Source organism: Harpia harpyja, chromosome 9, assembly GCF_026419915.1.
Source record: "Harpia harpyja isolate bHarHar1 chromosome 9, bHarHar1 primary haplotype, whole genome shotgun sequence".
Classification (NCBI taxonomy): Eukaryota; Metazoa; Chordata; class Aves; order Accipitriformes; family Accipitridae; genus Harpia; species Harpia harpyja.
In genome coordinates, this window is record NC_068948.1 from 18280861 (window position 1) to 18298039 (window position 17179).

The following is a 17179-nucleotide window of genomic DNA, read 5'->3' on the forward strand; positions in this document are numbered from 1 at the left end:
TCCCGAGGCGCCGTGTCAGCGCGCGGCGGCGGCCCCCGCGCGGGCGGCCAATCAGCGCGGGGGTGACAAATATGCAAATGCGCCCCCCAGCCCGTCCCCGCGGGTTCGCTGGGGCCGGTGGGGTCGCGGCGCGGAGCGAGTGAAACTTCGCCCACAGCCCGGCCGCCCCTCCCGCCCTGCCTGCGCAGTGGGCGGCGGGGGGAGGAGAGCCAGTCACGCCGCGCCGCCCTCGCCCGCTCCGCCGCCGCCCGCCTCTCCCGGCCTGCGCCAGCCACCCTGCCACCCGGTAAGTGCCGCCCTCGGCCAGCGGCTCCCTGGGCGCCCGGGGGGGGGCGGGGGGAATCCCCGGAGGGGGAGGGGAAGCCGCCGCCGCTCCTGCCGTCGCCTCTGAGCCGCCGCGTCTGCCCGAGGCCGCCCCGGCGGGGAGCTGTCAGGCGCGGGGCATCTCCTCCTCCTCCTCCTCCTCCTCCCCGCGCGTGTGCCTCCTGCCGGGCAGCGGCGGCGGCTCCAGGCGCTGCTGCCGCCGCCGCCGCCGCGTAATGGCGAACCCGGCGGTGAGTACGTGCGAAGGGACGGGCTGCTCCCCGCCACCTCCGGAGCAGGCCGCGCTCCAGGTGCCGGAGACACCGGCTGTCCCCGGCGCCGCGTCAGCCCCTCCCGCCCCTCCTCCCGCCGGGGGACGGCGCGGCGCGGCCTGCTCGCCGCCCGGGCTGTCCCCGCCGCCGCGCCTCGACCTGCTTCCGCCCCTCGCCGACACCGGCGGCGGAGCTGGCGGGCGCGGGGCTCCTCGCCGGTCCCTCGCACCTCTGGCGGAGGTGGGAGGAGGAAGGGGGGCGGCGGTGGGGCGAGTTTTTGCTGGGGGAGGCGGGGGTGGCGCGGGGCAGGATGGAGGCGGCGGGACGGGCGGGGGAGCCCAGGGATGCGGTCCCCGCCGCCCCCGTCCTCCCTGCCCCGCAGCGGGGCTGAGGGGGTGGCGCGGGGCCCGCGGGCGGAGGAGCGGCCGGAGGGTGGGGGCAAAGTTTGGAGGGGAGGAATGGGGCCTTGCCTCGGTAGCGGGGCGGGGGAGAGGCTGGATGTCCTGCCCCTGGCCTCTTTCAGGTAAGAAGATGGCAGGGCGAGGGGAACAGGGCTGGTCTCCTTCTGAGGGAAGTGGGAGGAAGAGGTCGGATGTCCCTCTCTCCCCCAGCGAGAAGGTGGCAGTAGGAGGAAAGGGTTGGGTGGAGGAAGGTAGGGCGAGAATATCCTCAGCCGCCTTATGCCCTTTAGGAAGGGGGCTGCGTGGCAGGGAAGGGAGGTGGCACCCTCCCAGGCAGAGAAGTGGGAATGTTAGACCTGGTTTCTCGCTATGCAAAGTAATAGAGGGGGGCAGAGGGAGGAGTTAAAATAATTTCCCAGGGCAAGCAAAGCAGTAGGAAAAAGAGGAGCTGAGTTTGGCAGCCCACTGGCTTGGATCCATGACAGCAGAAGACGTGGGAGCTGGGGAAAGGAATATGGAAGGGGAGGGTTGACATTGGGCGAGGTGTGTCTGGGAGAGACGGAGATGGGCATGCAGTCTGCTGTCCGTCTGGGCTGGAAGATTTCTGGGGCGAGGAGAACTGGTGGCCTATGGCTGCAGGTTCCCACTGCATGGGTGAGGCTTAGAAAGGGACTTGGCTGTGAAAGTGCAAGGTTGGGATTTATGGGCTGACATTTTCCAGGTAGGGGCCGCAGCCTGACTTCCTTCGGTGGTGACAAGGAGAGGATGTTGAGGCTAGCTCAATACTATATATATATAGTTCTGGGTGGATAGGTGGCATGCGTCCTTATTCTGAAGATAAATAAGGTGAAGTGGAGAAATTATGCTATTTCCCACTGAGCCTTAAAGCAGTGAAATGTTAAAACCTCATTATTTCCTCTTCACGCACAAATTTTTGTGAACGGGGATAAAAACTGTGAAGAGTCCAGAATTCTCTCATTTGGCTGTACAGCTTTGACGTTGAGGTTGATGCGTACACTTTCAGTTCGTAAGAAATGGTTTGCACTCCTCACTGTCTTTGTATCATAAGTGCCTTGAACCTTTAGCAACTAAAAACTTCCTTCAGTACATGAAAGTTGTTTAACTTCATCGGTGTGAGAAAATACAGCTCAGTCTCCCTCCCTTATGTAGAAGAGATCCAAACCCTTTAGTGTCATAATGCACGCTCATGGGGGACAAAATAATCTGTGTAAAGGGATAAGGTTTCTTATTCTCCTCTTGTGTCTTTTTTGAGACTTTGTAAGAAGTAGCTGTAAAAAGTAATCATCTTCTCTAAGGAAAACGAGGCCCATCAGTCCTAAGAGCTCTCTGCATCTGTTTTTAAACCTCTGTCATTTGATACCATCAAGTTCCCATTTGGCAGGTGTGAGGTAAAATAATTATTTCACCTTGTTTTACGTGTAAGCATTTGTATGCAAATATAAATATGTCTAGCATTCAAGGCAGAATATTAACATTCAGTCATCTTTGAGCAATATCTGGATTTTTAGCCTGGCTCCGAGTTTTAATTTGGTGGTGCATAGATCAACTTTTTGCTAGTTTCTTTCACAAGGTAAATATTTTAAAATTCATAATTATTCTTGTCCTATACTCTGTTAACTCTTACAGAAAGAGTAGCAACTAGTATCTTTTGGTTTTACCTACTTACAAAGTTTCTACACACCCCCAACCACTCACACCCCCAACTAATAACGACTTTTTTTCATTGTTCCTGCACCTGGCAGATGAGGCTTCCAAAGCACCATGGACTTCAATGCCTAGTTTTTGTAAACCAAAGAACAAAAATTAATATACATGTTTTTGAAAGTTAACCAGTTCAGGGATCTGTGTGCCAGGCCCTATGTATAAGTCAAGGGCACACAAAGAAGTTAGTGGGAAGTAAGGTAGGATGTGAACTTCAGATATCAACAACTCTGTGTTTACTGCCCATTGTGAACTCTCTAACCTTAAACGTGAAGTAGCTTTCTCTTTTTTTTTTTTTTTTTTCATCATTGGTGGGTAAGCTACATCAATTTACTTTGCACTTACAAGATGATAAGGGTAGGCACATAAGTAGTTACAATGTGTCTGCACTGGTTTACTTTGTGCTAACTTGTTTGCATTTAACCAAGTAGTTCTATTTATAAGAATTTATGCTGCTCTTCATGATGAAGATGTATTAACTTATTTCGCTCTGAGTAAAGCTGTCATTTTTACTGTAAGAACAGTTTTAAGTCTTACAATTTTTCAAGAATTTTGAGGAATCTCAGCACCTACTCATTTCACATGAGCTGCTGGTGCTAAATGCTCCTGAAGATTAGTCCAAGAATTCAGTCATGGAGAAATGTTGATGAAAGCACAGTGTGGTTTTTAAAAAGTATTTTTAGTGATGTTATCTGAAAGATGTATGACATGAACCACTCCTAAGAGACTATAGAGGCCCTAAAACAGGCATTGTTCATTTGTGTCCTTTTGAGAGAGAGACAAGGCGGATTAAAACAAGAAGATTGACACGCTGCCTTGTTTGTGCAACCCGTAAGGTAAATAGATGCACTTTTGTTCTTACTTGCTTTATAGGGCTAGTTGTAAGATTATTTTTCTTTGCTGCATGTTACAATTTTACAATGTAAATTTTCCCTATGATTAGAGTATATGTATCCTTCAAACACTTCAAAAGTACAGGTAAGCTGGACAATTATATATTTTATGGGTCTGGATTCCTTACAGTGCATTTTTTTTCTATTAGTCCTGTAGAAAGAAGTGTCCAAACACTGCATCATTGTCTGTCTTTGACACTTTCCATGCAATTTAGAGTAAGTTAGATCTGATGGAGTTGAATGGTGTGATCCTATTCATGACTGGATTGCAGTCTTCTACTTCTTTCCACCACTATATATGAACTAAATTCTCAGTAATGTTTGGTACTTATATTCATAAATCATCCAGTTGAAATATTTTGGGGGGGTTTAACTGAAATCCAGTAACCCTTAGCACTCAGTTTCTTTTCTAACCAAACTAGTTTTGTGGATACTTATAGTCTTCCACCGACCTATCCATATTTGTCCTTTTAATGGTCTCTGTTCTATCAAACTATGGAGCCAGGAGCTTAATGAACACTTAGAAATCTCACACTTACTTGGGCTCACATAGTGTACTCTCATTCTATTTTCTAGTGCTCTTCCTGTAGTTAGAAACGGTGCTTCAGGCATGTCAGGTATCTGTGTACACATAAATGGGTGATGGAGAAACCATCTGATTATTTAGTCAAACATTCAAGAATTGATAGTTAGCGTTATTGGAAATATTTTAGGATATCATTGAAGTATTCTCTTTCCCCTTCAGCAAAAGGAACTAAATAGTAATTCTTTTCCTGATACAACAACCACTGGAAAGAGTTTGCAGCTCTTGCTTTGGCTGAAGGAATAGCAGGATTCTCATGTTTTATCTATCTGGCCAATTGATAAATGAGAGCGCGAGCTGACCAAAAGTCAAGCAGGCTGAACATACGACTTTCTTATTTACAATAGTGCAGGGAAGAGAGATCTTTTTTTAAGCAGTATTTTTTTCAAAGTATTACATCAAAAAAGTATAATGTGGTTTACAATGACTGTGGTTTTGAGTAACTGCAGTGTTGAAAACTTGCAGAAGACCAACTCTAAATCCAACACTTTTTAACAATGTGGTTAGTGAAGCTATAGCTTGACTTCAGAAACATTAGCATCTTAGCAGTACTTCCAAAATGTGTCTGTAGTATTTGGATGGATACAAAGCTATGTATTAGAACAAGCTTTAGTGATCAAGTAAAAGGTTACTTTTGGCAGCACCTTGGAACCAAGTTCCCCTTTCAGTGTTGCCTTTACACTATGCTTGCTTACTGAGCTGCAAGAAACATATTACAAGGGAGGAAGCGTTTTTTGTAAACTTAGAATTCAGCAGAAATGTGTTGGTATGATATGGCGTCTGTCAGTGAGCAAATATGTTGAGATCCTCAACTTCATACATATTACTGAAGAGATACCAAATATTAATCTCTTTAGGCCACCAGTGTATATGCATCTTTCTTTTTTTAAGATAAAAGTTTTTGGTTTAATCTTAAATCAACAGTTAAATTTGCAGGAAGATGGAAAAATGTTCCCATCCTTTTTCTGAAGACAAATAGTAATATTGACTTTGTTCTTTATCTGAGTCATATTAGAAAATGTAGTAACTCTGGTTACCAAATTATTTCCTTCTGCAGTGCATTCTTGGGCACTTTTCCCTGTGTTGCATGATCAGTATTAAAAGATTGGTTCACTCTTTTATGTTGGTCACTAAAACTCAGGAGTTCCTCCAAAATTATTCTGCAAATGGCTTTTGAAGAGTAAATGATTTTATTACATTTGATACTTAACAACCTGATGAAGAAAGGGTTAACCTTCAGAAAGATTTCATCTGTATAATGGCATGAAAATCTACCCATCTGATATTCCATATGTTAGAAGAAATCTGAGCACTAGAATAGGATATGTTACTGTTTTCAGTTACCCTGTTGCAAAGCCATTGTAGTTAGTGGCTTCCACCAACATTAAAAACAGTGTTAGGTAAGACAGTGGGCCTAATTCCATATAATACGATGTTGCTTGTTTCAGCATGCAGTTTTTGAAAGTATTTTTTCCTGGTTTTCAGAAGCTAAACTAAAATTTAGCTTCAGAGCCAGATTTTTAGGTAAGTTTTTAAGAATAATTCATAGATACCCTTGAGGGACAGATGAGTATTGTCCCATTTAACTGGGGAAGTTTTTTAAAAGTCCACTTTGTCAGACTCTTGTGGCATAGTATTGATGTTATAGTAGAAGTTGTCTGAAGTCTCCCTCTATCTATTGGAGGTGATTTCAGGAACATGTCCTGAGTGTTCTGGAAACTGTGAAACAAGATGAAAAATGTTGTTTTGCTTGAGTTATTATCAGTTGTAATTGATTTCTTAATTTTAGAAGAGTATATTGAACAAGTCACAAACTCAGAGTGTCTGGCTTAACATGTGCTTGGGAGGAACTTTTCTGAGAAACTTTCATATCAAATCTCCTTAGAAATAGTTTTTTTAAAAAATAGAAAAATTGTATGCAGCCTCTCTCTGAAAAGTATAGACTTATGTTATAGATGAAACTCCTTATGCCAGCTAATGTAGTATGGCGTGGGAAGTCTGAACCTGTTCTGTTCAGTAGAGTACTATCATGGTATCTTAAACTGGTTTTGTCAAGACTTGAAATTGTGCTCCTTTTTTCATAGAGAAGACTTCTCTCTGTCAGGGTCAAGTCTTCACAACTGTTGGTCTGTACTCGTAGATCATGATCCATAGGCATCTGTAAAACAGGCATGATTCTTTGCATTGTTCTAGTTGGTACTTCCGGATTATAAACTTGCAGTAGTTCACAAAGATGCTTATCAGGCTAGAACATGAGAATTATTGGAAGTTAGTGTATTATCAGATTGTGAATTGAAAGAGGGCTATGCTGTGAAGTCTTTTGTCTCTGATGTTTTGTAATGAAATCTTGGTTTAGGCCACATGTGAAAATGAGAAGACTTTTTTCTGGTTTTCAATGCAAATGTTTCTCTACATCTTAAAATGGCAATGTAGTTCCTCAGGAAATATACCGGAATTCAGAAACATATGTTGTAGGTCTAATTTAAGGTGTAATGCTGAAATTAATGACAAAACTGTAGAAACCCTATAATGCTTATATCAGAAATCTCAACAGCACCAACAGGATTTTCTTAAACTTATAAGGAAGCTTTTGTAACTGTCTTTCTAGTGACCTGAAGTAAACTGTAAATTACAAATACGTTACACTGAGTATGTTATTCTAACTTTTTTGTCAACTAAAGAGGGTAAAAAGAGGTGTTCCTATTCTGTACAGATATACTAAGATTTGTGGGCAGATCTCTTAAAAAGGTTGCGGTATTCAAACCTGAGGAAAAGAACATTGGGAAATTTTGTTATCTGTATTAGAAAAATAAGCAGGAACTCACTGGACTCCTGAAATTTATGAGTTTTCACAGTTACACTTTGGAGAAGCAAAATGGCAATAATGTGTAAAGAGCAGAACTATTTACTGGTATAGCTTCCTTCAGTAGTCTTGTGGCCAAACCCCTGAACTTCTTAACAGTTTTCTTCACTAAAATAAACTGACTCGGGGGTAGACTTCCTTCTTTTCAAGGTTATCCAAACTTTTGGTATCTTTATAGCTCACAATCAACTGTGGCAAATTAAGATATTGTCATTCTCTGTATTATTATTGTCCCTTTATTGCAATTAATGCCCACAAAATATAAATGACTAAATAGAATGTATGTATACACCTCAGCCATTTTAATGCAAAGTCTAATGGGTTTGTTTAAACTGACAAGAGGAAGGGTTAAAACTAAATTGGGGGACTATACACTGAAGCAGCTGATGCTCATGTACATATTTTGCTCTGCAGGCTGTGCTTCGAGGGCAATAACCTTTGGCAGAGAGGTGAAGGTGGTAGTTGAAAATAATAACTTCTTAAACTGGTGCTGTTAAATTTCTTAAAGGTATTTGCAAAGACTGAAGACATAAAAGTGCACAAGGATTTTGTACAAAACTCATTTATTTTATTAAATTTACATAATGTTTTAAAAAATAGAAATTGGGGTAAAGTGGTTATTCTAAACTAATTGAAATGAATAGTTTATTTCCTGTTAAACTAACATGTACAAAAGTCTGCATTTTAGTGTCCAAAATGAGAAAGATTACTATTGTTCAAAATTTTTTATTTGTAATAGTAATGCTTTAGGATTCCATCAAGAACATAAGAAATCCATGTGCACTTAGGGACATGTGTATTTGTCTTTCAGTATTTTACGAAGATATTATGTTAGTTGGGCTGTAGAAGATAATTTTTAAAAAACTTTCTAACATAGTTTAATATGTATCTAGACATGCTTGTAACAAATTTAGTTCTGGTTCTACTTAACGTATAAGTTTTGTTGTATATCAGTAAATTTTACCAATTCAAGATTTAAAAGCAAGCATTAAGACTCTCTTCTAAAGAAGGAGACTTTACAGAACATTTTTTTTACTGTATCACATTTAACAGATGTATATACATACATATTTATAGATATGTAATTAAAATTTAACATGCAATATAGCTTATTTGAGAATCTGTGTAGATCTTATTTTGCTTCTTAAGAAAGCTTTAAGTTCCTTTTGTGTGGATTTCTCTTTGGCACTTAGTATAATCTTCAATGATTCTTCTGCTGTCTGAAGTATTTCTTGTATTTTACTTTTAGAATAATGTATTGTAGGTTTGGTGAATGTATATTTAATTATATATGGGTTTTTTTCTTCTTTTCAACACAGGATTTTTCAAAGTTCTAAGTACTCTACAATTGTCTCCATATTGGAAGCTGTTCAAGCAAGTGGACACTGTCCTAGAGTAAGAAACATCTTTTTTTTTTTTTTTTTTTCTTTATTTTGAAGATTCACAAAGAATCCAGTTGAGGAAGGATCCAAAACATAGCTGTTTTGGATAGCCAAGAACTTAAAGATAGTGTTTGTATTATATGGTAGTTACAGGTGAATTAGGTTTCTTTTTTTACTGTTGAATTCTTACAGCTAGGATAAGTTATTTGATTGCAGGTTTTCAATTTTTCTTTTTTTTTTCAAATAAAAATAAATTTTTGAATGCCTCTATTCAGTTAATTTATATATTGTAAAACCTTCATGCTACAACTTTGTTTAGTCAACAAAGAACTTTTAAATAAACAGAAGTTAAGGAAATAAAAATATATATTGAAAGGCTGCATAAAAGCTGACAGTTAAATAATTTAAAACTTGATTCTAATTTCTGGATGTGAAGAGGACTTTGCATGATGGGAGCTCTGTTTGCATGGTGGGAGTTCCAGTTTAAAAAATGACAACAACTAGAGGAAGTTTTCTGGCTGTTCTCATACAAAGTTCATCTCGCTTCACATAGATGGCAAAGAAAGAAGTATTTTAGCAACCTTCACCTAAGTATGTGTTTGGGTACATGCTTATTGTTTATGAATTCTAGAAAAAAATCTCTGCACATAATTTAAGTGTCTGTATTAATGCAGAGCTGAGACAGTTTAGCAACCTTGGCATAAGTCTCGAAGTTACTGAATAATAAAAGGGGATAAATGTAATAATTTATGTACCAAATTAGTACCAAATAAAATTTTTTACTGGAACATTGCAGGCTTTTGATAGCTGTTATAACCAATTTGTATCTTTGACATACATTACAACGTTGTCTCAAAGATGCGGGGCGAAGAAATAATCTTTGTGTTAAAATCTGCTTCTTAATGCACTGATACATACTATCTTGTCTTTTAGTAAAGATTGAAGGTTGAACTGTATTAATTAGTCTTGCAAAGGTGTTTAAGAGTTTGTCACCATGAAACTATATTTAGGGAGAGGGAAATCTGTATTTATTGGAATTGGAGGATGCTCTGTGCCTTGGAGAGAATGATCATGTTTTTGAAAGGGTAGCACTGTTTATGGAAAAACACACTGGTATAGAACGTAAGTTTATATACTAACTTTTTGTCTTGTCTTTTAATGTTAGAGGGTGTTTTTGTTTGCTATAAGGCTTTTACACACAGGCCCTAGAAGCCTTTACTTTCACTCCATGTGCATTTTCCCTTAAACTGTGTGATGTTTTGAAGCCTCTTTCAGCTTAGAAAAGAACCTCTTGAATTTGAGCTCCTCTACCTACTGTCAAGGCAAGGAGTAGGATAAAACTGTTATGCAAGTATGCTCCCCTAGAAAGGCAGTGTCAATTCCTGTTGGCAAGTACATCTGTCAGTATGTAATAGCATACTGCTGTTAAAAGATAGTACGTACAGGGCTTTTTGCATTGACAGGTTTAAAACCTAACCTCAAAAACTTTTTTACTTTTTGTCCTTATATTGTGTCTTAGTTGCCCTAAAACTTTTAGTATTCTGGCACAGACTCTACCCTTCAAACTTAGAGGTTTGTAGTGTTGGGTTGTTTTGCAGTGGTCCTACAAAATGAGCACTTTACTTGCCTATTTATCAGACATTTATAAAATCATGGCTACTAGTGATTCTGTATTAATTCTGGTGTTCTTGTTTTTATGGTATCTGTTATGTTTTTGAGTTTAAAGTATTGCATTTGAATGTATACTCCTGAAGTTGGTTATTGTGTGACTCATTTACCATGTTTCATTTTCAGGTCTCTAATGATGAAGTATCCATCTGGATTTAAAGCACATCTCTGAGCTTCTTAATTCTTCATAGAAGAGATGTGTTCTAGATTCATGGGTAAGGATATTTTTTTATCTTAACTTGGGCCCTTTTCCTTAGTACTCTGTGACATATTTTTAATTAGATTTCAGCAACTTATTTTTATGTCTTATAGGTCAATCAGATACTTTTATAGTATAGCATTCTTTAGGTGCCTGTGCTAGCTCTTAATTTTGACTCCAGCTAATTATTAAACTTTGGAGTTCTAAGTACCAATGCTCTAACTAAATCACTGTAACTCAGTATTACAGATAGAGAAACAGCATGGTGGTATATCGGTAAATAATTAAAAAATTCGTTTGTGATTTGAGATTCCTTTTCTGATACGTGTAACAGTTCTACAGGCTTTAATTGTGCATCTCACCATACATCTTCTGAATTTGGAGTTTTGGGAAGACAAACTCCATCCTGGAAAGCAACAAAAGGGAAGGATCTGAATTTTGTGCAATTAAAAAAACAGCAACACTTTTTTTCGATAATGTAAACCATATTTCATCTGAAGAAACTTTGTGGTATTACACACCCCCACTTCAAAACAGTAGAAACAAAACAACCACAAAAATCGCACTAGAAAATACAATTTTTTCTAAATACTTTTTAATTTTTGTAGGTCTCTAAATAAAACAGCTAGATTACTTCATACATTACAGAATTTTTATAAAATGTTATCTCCATGTATTAAGCACTGCTTGCTGTAATATCATTTTGAGACTTTACAAATTTACCTTGAGTTTAAAAGATCCATTTTAACATTAACTTTTTAAGAAGTAGAGTAAGTGGCCCTAACATATGCAGTAGGACTTTCTGATATCATGCTGGTTTATACAGAGAGTTCTGTAATATACTTTCTCTTTGGTGTGGTTTTGCTCTGTTCAGCTTACGCAGAGCTCTTCTCAGTAAAGAAGCTGTCCCATTCATAGTGAAGGCAAACACCTTTGAGAAGGGTAGAAATTTAAATTTGTCTTTAGGTGCATTTGGAAGATGGATTTTCTTTCCAAGTGAAATGTCACTTGTCATGTTGGTTGACTTGAACTTTTATGAATGACCATAACAATTGACACTTACTGAATATTTTTTTTTCTTATATAAACCTTTAATATTTATTTCCCAGAGGCTACCTGCGAGAGGAGGAGAGGTGATAGAAGGGAGTTGTGCATGTCTGGGGAGTAGAAGGGGGAAACAGTTACATGAGGGGCTTGGTGCAAGCAAACCAAGTGTAGGTATGAGAACAGACTACTCTGAATTACTATGACAATCACACACAAGCCTGTTTGCTCCAGTTTTATGCTCTTACTCAGTTGGAACTGTAGCTGTGGACTGGAACCTAGTCCTCAGAATTTAAGACCATCAGTTTCAAATCTTCCTAATCTTCAAATCAACATACAAGGTACTTGAGTTATTTTTTGAGTATTTAGCGTGATGTCTGTGAACTATGTAGCAGAATAGAATTCTAAATGAAACAGTGTGTTGAGGGTATGATTTTACTGAAGGGATGGCTCATTACTTGAAAATAATTATAAATGCATACCCATGAAAAGCAATTTTAAAATAAAATAATGCATATTTATGTATATATAATTGGATATGTATTTTTTTATTTAATGAAACAGGATACCGAAACAAGTTTTCTTCTAATTTTAGTGATACCAATAAGAGAAAATGCATCTTTTCAATCCATATTTAGCTACAGATACCATGGTACTCTTGTACAAAGACTTACTTATTCCATTCTGTTAGGGAATAAGAGAGTTCATCGCTACTAAATGTCTAAATGTTCTTCTACATTCCTGGGATTTTGAGGAGATTGTGCTATCCCTCTGTGCATTTTAAATTTAACATGTACATTGATCTTTAAATCTATAATTGAATATCATTTATATTGGCGCATCAGTGGGAAGTACCTTCTGTATTATTTAATTTACTGCAGCTTTTTGAACTTGGCCAAAGCTTTAGTTATAATTAAATCTGACAAATAATCATAGTGTAATTGTCTTTTATTTTTAATATAGGGGAGGGAATGTCTTTATAATTTCTGAATATTATGCAGAAGTGATCAGTTTTTTGAGTATCTGGTTTTTAACACGCGGTATTGTCTACCTCTTTTGACACAGTGTTCCATCCGCTAATAGATGGGCAAATCATAAAAAGCCACAAACCTGTCCTGCTGTTGTATGCTACTTAGAATTTAGCAAATGTAATGATTTTTTTCAGTCTCTTTGGCAGATGTCTTGTTTGGAAGCAAGTCTGTTATGCCTGGTTGCGTTGCTTTCCTAAAAAGAAAAAAAAAAAAACAAAAGACTTTGCGTATAATGTAAAACTCTTCTCTAGTTATGACTATCTGTGTTTACTACTGTGTCCTTCACCTGTAGTCTGGATTTCTGTTATGTCATGTTTTTATGACTTCAGTTTTAATTCCTTCTGTCTACTAACTTGTCCCTAGCTTCCTTCTGAGATAGCTTCTATTATTTGTCTGGATAGCCATTGTTTCAACTTCTATTGTGAAAAATGACCATCAAAGTCACTGGCTTCCTCTTATCTATGATACTGCCACACATTAGTCATGTGAAGCAGTGATACTTAGTCTATCAAACTATGAAAGTGTGGATATCATGGTAATGTACTGTATCTTTACCTGATTTACTTGCTTATAACTAGAGCAGTTTGTTTTCTGTTGTCATGTCATCAAAAGTAATCAACAATGCAATTAATGAAATAAACCACATCAGTAGTTGTTATTATCTTGTATTTTACTGCTACTGCCGCTTCATTTTCTTGCAAGCAAAATTTGATGTCTTTGTTCCATTCTGTTTTCTTATGTGTTCATTCTTTTTTGATGTATTCTGTAAAATAAATCTTTCTTTCCTTTTCTTCCGGTCTTTAAATCTTGTACCATTCTCTTAATTTCTGGTCTTGCTTGTGTCTGTAACTACAGCTTGTCTTTTTACAACTCAGATCTACCACACGCTAACGTAGTATAAAAGGGGATCATCTCTTTGAGACTTCCAGGCTGCCTATTTCCTCGTGGTCTTTCTTTCTGACAAGAATAAAGGGTTGTTATTAAACTCTGATGGACAACCAAAATGGATAAAATTTCCCCCCCCGCACCACACCCTTTGCAAGGAGTTGCATTAACCACTTTAACTTGAAACCTCAGTTTCCTAACCTAGCTCTGGTATTGATTCAATCTTGTTGCATACACAATTAAGGAAAGGAATCAAACCAGGCTGAGCGTAGCCAGTTTCATTTCTAAGTGATTTTGAATATAATAAGTAAAAATTGAGAAAGACCTTAAAGTTTTAAAAAAGTTAAAATTACAGTAGTAGTACGAGAGCTGCTTTTGCAGATTAAGATGACCAACAATAGTGCATTGATACATATTCTGTTTGTAACTGAAAAGATAGTTTTAGACCATACAGAATACAACGTGGTTTATTTTTAAATGAAAAACATGCATTATGCAGAAATTAGTATTTTTTCATTCACTTGGACTCGTAAGATCTATTTTAATACCATTTCTCCTGTTCTAATACTTTGGTTTCAATCTGTAATTTAAAATAGATCTCTTAATGTTAAGAACTAGTAGATTAAAGAAAGTACAGGTCTTCAGTTTAATGAGTAGTGACCAGACAAAAAAAACCCCAAGAGCTGGGAAATGTTACTCTTCTGATTCAAGTATGTTTGCAGAATAACTTCATACTTCTTGGAGAAAATGCTATGTTTTTTGTGAGGCATCAAATGATAATCAAAAAATTCACTGTTTAAATTCCAGATGCTTTAGCATATCTGAAGTTGGCAAACCCTGAAATGTGTTTCATTTTAACTTGGGGGATACTGTTGATGTTTCCTGGTAATTAATTTTAGAAAACTTCATGTTACATGTAAAAAAAAAAAAAAAATCACAACTTTTTTTTTTTTTTTTTAAGAATAGCAGGTCTAATGTATGATTTTGTTACATAGCTGTTAGATAGTAGTTACCCTGTAGTAGTAGTAGTTCCTGTTGCTTAGTTTTCTACATAATACCAGCTTGATTAGTACAAAGTTGAGAGTGTGAAATACAAAGGGAGAAACTAAATACTAGTAAGAAACATTGCTGAATGCCTTTGGGTTCCATTATGTTTAAAAAAGAAAACAAAACCTACTGCAGAAAATTCTAAATTTACCAAGTGTCTTATAGTTAGTAAATACTGCTGAAGCAATTCTAGCTGATAGGGGGCAGTAACTTCTTAAATTCAAATACAACAACTGTAGTCTTCCAATTGCTTCGTCAGGTTGTACCTCTGTTTTGGTGCTCATTTTATTGTCTAGAATTGGTCCAAGCAGTTCTCAGACATTGATGTTGTAGAAGGATCTTGCTAACTTTAAGCTGGGTAAAGATTAATATTAAATCAGTATGCAATAATAGTAGAGAATTTAGACATGCAAAGTATTAGAATTAATTTAGTTTTTACAAAAAGTGTAACTTCATCACAAATTCTCAATGTAAGAGGGCACAAAGATGTCAAATTGTATTTACTAAGAGAAATCTAACTTTTTACTGTAGTTTGCTTTATTGAGTAGGGATTCAAAACTAGTTTCCCCATTCTGATTCAAATGCAGCCCCAATAAGAGCTTATCTTCTATGAGAAGTATTTTGGAACTGGTACTGTAAAACACTGGCTGTCATTGCATTGTTAACATTGTAGTTGTCAAGTCCAATAGATGAACGTCTTAAAAATGTTTATTTCCTTGAATGCTCTTCTGCCAGCTCAAGGTAAAAGCATGTCCAAAGTTTGAATTGGTACCACATAACTGTTTGGGGAAGGAGGAGGCTGGATAAAAGTGTGTTAAACCATAACTGTACCTGCCATCGTTTTCTATGTAAGAGGGAGTAAGGACGTGGAGAAGAGAATCACTTACAGAAAGCATGTAAAAAGTTTTTGTGTCAGAACTTATTTTGTTTCATTAAGTTGGATGTGAGGAGGTAGGATTTTATTTTTTTAAGGAAAGGACAGAAATATAGTACTTGTGTGCCAACTAATTTCAGAAATGCATCACAATTTGCTTTCGTATGCCTTCACAGTTTGCATGCTGAGCATCTAATGTTTCAATATTCAAGTATAGCAGAGAGAAACAAAAAGGACAATTGTTCAATAAATTTGGAGATGACTTTGTGTGAAAGGCTAGTTTCTCCAAATCAAATACCCTTGAATTTCCAAGTTTGGTTTTCTTTGGGCTGAAAAAAATGTGATGGATTTTGTAGACACTGAAGAAAAAGGCTAAGGGTAAAAGTACTTCTCTGGTCAAAAAACAAGGTGTCTTTGCAATAGAGTTGCGTTCAGGCTATCTACAGCAGTATCCTTTCCAAAAAAGGCTTGGGTTGGGTTTTGTTTTGTTTTTTCGCTTTGTGATCTCCTCTTTACAGAGAAGCTTTCTTCATAATAAATTTATGTTGGTCTAATTAGCCTGTAGAGGTTTCTCATGTATCTAGCCTTTGGATTTCTCAGTTTGGAAGTTCATCTGTGCTATCCATCTTATTTGGATCCTTGAAGTGAAGCTGGCATCTTCAGGTTATGTTTCCTTTTTATACCTACTAAGACTTATTGTTTCATAAAGCCTTCTCATTTTAATAAGAGAGTATTATTTCCTCGTATTTCCTCCTTTTTCCTTATGCTGAAAGAAAGTAGGAAAACCTAAGATGAAAAGTGTTTCTTGGGTTTTGAGCAAAGAAGCAAGTATCTGTGAGGCAAGCTCAGAGCTACAGTGTCACAACTGCAGTGATGCTAGCTGTTATGCATGCTTTTTTCCCATTTTTTACTGTAAAGGTACACAGTCAATAAAACAGGAAGAGATAGTCTGGTATGTATTTTTTCAATATGGGGTTGTTTTAGTCCTGTTAAATAGTTCTAGGCTATTATGTAGTTAAACTCAAGAGCATGTATAGTAGTTAATTACCATAGAGTAGCTGGCTCATATGTTACTTACCGTATGTTAAAAAAAAAAAAAAATTGTACATCTTATTGTATCTATATCGCTAAAGATGCAAGAAATCTCTCTTTTTGTCTGTTTTTTCAAGTTACCACAAATTGAATAGCCTTCCTTACAGTAAAATATAGTTTGTCTCTGGGCATAACCAACGAGCTGTATGCAGTCTGCTGAGCTATTTATACTGAGTCTCAATATGTAAACTTTTATCAATACAGGCTTCGAATTTGAGTTTTTAACAGTAGAGTCCTTGTTAGCTCGGAACATGACATTTTACACATGACTACCATAATCTCCATCTATCGTTCCTCAGATGGGGGTTTCTTTAATTAGATCATTTGTTTTGTGTCTACGTTATTCTTTCCTTGGACTTAATCTGACTTGGTTGTCTTCTCTTAGCTAAAATAGCTCTTCCCCGACTTACCTTTTGAGTTGAAATACTGTTAAGATGAGAGATGATTATATTAGAAATGGTACAAAAACCTAAAACCGTGCCACGTCATCTACCTGGATCCTGATGTTGGTTTATCATCTGTTGGAAGGTGTTTTGATACTGAGAAAGTCATCATTCTGTTGCTTTTAATCATAAGCAGACAACTTAGTAAGTGTTGGAAGATAATGGGGTCTAATTTATGTTAGTGCTTCCTTTAACCTGGGACTTCAGGGAGTCCTAACTTCAAGCAGTAAGTTCCGCATGTATCATCTGGAATCCACGGCTACTTTGTTATGCTAAGCTGTCACCTTCCTAAGCCTCTGTGCCCTTTTTATAGCATGCTTGTTCTCTATACTCATAGTAATTAACACTCATACCAATCCATGCTTGATAGATGTCACCACTTGGTGTCTTTCAGTGTGATACAAGATCCATCTGCCCTTTTCCTGTGTAGACCAGAAGTTTTATATACCCAAACCCTCAACAAGGTTTATTAATTTA

The 17179-nt window shown here is 37.9% G+C and overlaps 1 protein-coding gene across 9 annotated transcripts in view; it reads left to right on the forward strand.

Annotated features, from left to right (window-relative positions):
- Nucleotides 1-30: 30 nt before the first annotated feature.
- The window catches only part of CHD9 (chromodomain helicase DNA binding protein 9), a 101917-nt gene continuing 84768 nt past the window's right edge, over nt 31-17179 (forward strand). For 2 of the 9 annotated variants that reach the window (XM_052797767.1, XM_052797766.1), the window contains exons 1-3: nt 32-286; nt 8357-8432; nt 10214-10302. The gene's annotated coding sequence lies outside the window, so the exon portion shown is untranslated. Of the gene's footprint in view, nt 287-427; nt 555-2257; nt 2386-7526; nt 7546-8356; nt 8433-10213; nt 10303-17179 lie in introns of those variants that run through there. The other 7 variants (XM_052797761.1, XM_052797760.1, XR_008236755.1 and 4 more) reach the window with 6 other exon arrangements.